This window comes from Zingiber officinale, chromosome 5A (assembly GCF_018446385.1).
Source record: "Zingiber officinale cultivar Zhangliang chromosome 5A, Zo_v1.1, whole genome shotgun sequence".
Classification (NCBI taxonomy): domain Eukaryota; kingdom Viridiplantae; phylum Streptophyta; class Magnoliopsida; order Zingiberales; family Zingiberaceae; genus Zingiber; species Zingiber officinale.
In genome coordinates, this window is record NC_055994.1 from 32,541,771 (window position 1) to 32,546,122 (window position 4,352).

The following is a 4,352-nucleotide window of genomic DNA, read 5'->3' on the forward strand; positions in this document are numbered from 1 at the left end:
TTAGTCTATTCAGGAAAGTAGATTTGATATCCATTTGATAGAATTTGAATCCTTTATGGGCTTCATAACTTAGTAGCATTCCAATAAATTCAAGCCTAGCTACTGGGGCATAGATTTCATTATAGTCAAGTCCCTCTACTTAACTGAACCCTTTAGCTATTAACCTGACTTTATTTCTTATAGTTTCCCTTTTTTTATTTAGTTTATTTCTAAAAATCTATTTTGTTTCTATGAATTTTTTATTTGTAGGAAAAGGTACTAAGTCCAAACTTCATTTCTTTCAAATTGAGTCAATTCTTCTTGCATAGTTATAATCCAATCTAGGTTAAGTAGGGATTCATTTATTGTTTTAGAGTTAGTTTTAGAGATCAATGCAATTTGACGTAGATTTTTAAAGGCTAATCTAGTTGAACCCTTTGATCTGGGTTATATCATATTTGGTCAATTGGATGGTCTAAACTAACTCTTGTAGTTCTTAAATCAGTTTGTTCTTGTTGATTTTCTTATGGTTGTTCTTGCTCGTCTTCTTAGTCTTCTATTTGGTTTAGATTTTCAGTAACTCCCCCTTGATTAGTGCTAGCCTTAACAAAGTCAATTGGTTGATATTGTCATGCCCCAGAGGAGTCCCTACCCGATAAACGGATAGCAACTCCCCTATAATAGTGACAATATGAAACATAGATACAATGTCATAAGGCTACTCACAAGTTATAATCAATAGCTCATACGGCTGGAACATGCACAACCATGCAGTTATATACACAGTTCACTCTGCTGGAACAAAATAATCACAACCACGCAGTTGTATAATAAACAACCCGCACGGTTGTACCAAAAACACAACAAAAAATGAGCGAGAACCCCATAAACCAAAATGCCCCACTGCTAGCCGGCTAGGTTTACACAACAACCATCAAAAATATCAAAAGTAGTCATAAGGCCAAACACCAAGTCCACAATAAAATTATTACAATGTTAAGAATATAAATCCAAAGAAATGCAATAAAAGCATAAAGAAACAAATAAACATTGTTCTCCGATATGACATGGGACCGGCAGACAGGATACTTCAAGCGACTCCACAATCAAACTACTTGCTACCTGAGCAAAAAGATAATACACAAAATGCAGTGGTGAGTGTGGGTCACTCAGCGGGTAATAGACAAGATAGTGCATGGTCTATATAAAATATGGAGATCAAAGTATATAGTCTCAGTAGGAAAATAAGAACATGATCATCTGACATAATCAATACATCTAAACATAATCATGTATAATAAATGATATGTATGAAGCATGACAACTATATGCAACAATCATAGCTCAAACAAGTACAATATATCACAATCACATGTAGCTAGTATCTACTAAACATGTATACAAATATATCCCCACAAGATGCACTACGCATCATATGCAAATGCACATGCATGCCACATGGTCACCCCCACCACCTCTCAAGACACCATGACTCTAGTATAGCCGAGAGGCTTGGGTCTATGACAACTGTACTATCCTCTAGTCACTATATAGTGGTCGAGGTGGATAGTTCGCTAAGTAGTTATCTAACTACATAGCATCAGGGTCCCTCACTGTTCACAATGCCAAATATCACCCCCCCCCCCGCGCGCGCGCGCGCGCGCGCTGAGTGGCCGAGTGGCACGACAAGACTAACTTCACTGCAAGCTACCACTCTCCCTCAGTGGATGAATGGCCAGCTAACATGATTGACAACTAGCTCATACTGCAAGGGAGCAATGGTCGTCAGCATATATATATATATATATAAACTGTCAACTAGCTCATACCACAAGGGAGCAATGATCGTCAACAAGTAGTGCAATGATGAACATGATGTAGTAATCATGATATCGACATTATCATCATCAAAGCAACCTCCAATTATCATAAATACCTCCAGTACAATGGCCCATCTAACACCTATATCTATAGGTATGGGTAAATCCAACTGGTGTCTACTAAACAACAAACATAATAAGTAGCAACACCAGACACGTACACAACATACACGTATGCACCCTACAATATAGGTATAATCAACATGATACCTCCAAATCACACCAGTCACACAAGATCGCCAACATAGGCACTATCAACATGATTCCTCCAATAATATACATCAGACACATGCACGCACAATCACATAGGTATAATCAACAAGAAACCTCCAATAGTCATACCAAACATGTGACTCACCCAACATACAAATGGGTAGTCAACAAGATAACTCCTATAGCACATACTAAATATGTGTATACTCAACAATATATGCATAATCATCATGTTAATTTAGTCAACAAGTCATCCCCTATGATGCATACTCTAAATGTGTATGCACAACAGAGTATAGATATTAAAAATCAAGACTGTATATGAATTAAATAGATCATCTCAAAGATCAAGTACATGTATCAAGCAGGATAACAATACAAATGGATTTATGGTAAAGCAGCCTAATCCATCAAATAATAACCATGCACTAAGTTCAAAGAACTAAAAAGGCCAAGAAAGAAATACCTGCCTTTATCTATCGATCATGCCAAATAATCCCATGTCGAGACGCTTGTCCCGAATCAAAGTCCTGCGATCACATAATGTATTTAGCTAATTACATGTATAGTAAATAGTTAAATAAAATCCTCAATCTAATTAGGGTAACTCTAATCGAACATGATCTTTAAGTAATCCCCCAATTAACCTTAATCATATTACAACCTGATTAGATTAGGTTTATACATGAATCATCAATTAATCCAATCATTTAATCCTTGAGTTACTCAACTTCTTAATTATCATCAAGCAAACACTAACCAAACCCTAACATAAAGCCTTTTATATCCACTAATCACTAATTAACTCACAACATCAATTTAATGATTTCATTAGTCACAACATCAATTTAATTAACAATTCCAATACAGAAAATGAAATTAATTCTGTATTAATCCCATCATCAACTAATTCATCAAACCACAACCGATCACAACTCAACAACCCATTGCTACTAATCAAAGATTAATTAACAACATCATCCATTAACAACAACTCCCATTCTTTTTAGAAATGGAATCACTCCTATAATCAATTAACCCATTATTCAATCCATTGTATCAACTACCACACGTGATAGGAAAAATGAGTGAACTAATCATACCTAATCTGAATGCATCGCTGTTGACTTATAGCAAGAGAGACTTGTTGTTGGAAATAGTGGCCAAAACTAGATGAAGCTGCTACTGGAAAAACAACGGTCGGAGCTATAGTGGCTGGCCAAACTACAAATCACAATCTCCCGATACAAAAATGGAAATCAAATCGCTACAAATTCATATCGCTACCAAATTGACACTAAGCATCCTTACCTCAATTATGTATCGACAGATTTCTCTCCGACAAAGAGCAACCTCCTTCTCATGGCCGAAGCAAGGACTAGGCAAGTTATGGGTGATGATTGGCGATGGCAATCAGGCGGTGGTAGAGATGAATCAAGGAGAAGAGTGGTAGCTGTCAGCCTTGGGTAAATGCAACACTAGCTGCTAGGGTCTAACATCGAGAAAAGAAAAGGGGAAACAAGAATCAATGACACAACATACCTTCCTGTGGCCGGAAGAGTGACGACAGTTAGTTATGCCACGACTAATGCCAGTGATCAATGGCGTCAGATTGACAACTAGGGTTCAACCGAAGGGGTCGGATCAGGGTGCTCGGCTCCACTCCCGATGAGTACTTGGTGTTTATGGCCAGGAATAGGTAGGCGACAGCCAGCGTCGGCAATTGGAAGGCATGGTGGCGGCGGATCAGGAGATGGGCGGCAGATCAAGAGAGGGGTGATGACCGACATCGGCGAATCGGGTGGCGATGGAGGAGAAGAAAATCCATGGTTCTCAGGACGGCCACTGACGACTATGTCATCAGCTGATCATCAGGAGGTGCTTCAACTGTTAGCGCTGGAGCAGTCAGCATCGGCGATCGAGTTGTGGCCGTGAGGCGAGATCGCGAGGGAGGTGGCGGAGGAGATCGGGGAAATAAAGGAAGAAATCCAGAGCAAGCTTAGGTAAGTATATTTATACTTAGGTATTGATTAAATTAACTTAGGTTAAATGTTTTTAACATTAGGTTAATTAATCCAATCAACTTCCAACTTAATTGGGATATCTAAACAGGTTTTCTTCTAGCCTAATAAATCCTTCCTCTTAAAACATGTCATACGGACTCCGTTTAATTCTCGAAAATTTTTTAAAAATTCCCAAAATTTTGAATAAGGTTATTCACCCAATAACACCTATTATTTAATTTGTCGTATCTTACAGATATTGAGTTTGATTTTGGTT

General features: G+C 38.0%; 1 long non-coding RNA gene across 1 annotated transcript; it reads right to left on the reverse strand.

Moving 5' to 3' along the window:
* Positions 1-898: 898 nt before the first annotated feature.
* Positions 899-4,046, reverse strand: LOC121982740. The gene is made up of 4 exons (XR_006112220.1): positions 3,384-4,046; positions 3,176-3,310; positions 2,539-2,602; positions 899-1,101 (listed from the first exon to the last, which is right to left on the reverse strand). It is a non-coding gene; the product is annotated as an uncharacterized LOC121982740 (long non-coding RNA).
* Between the last annotated feature and the right edge of the window lie 306 nt (positions 4,047-4,352).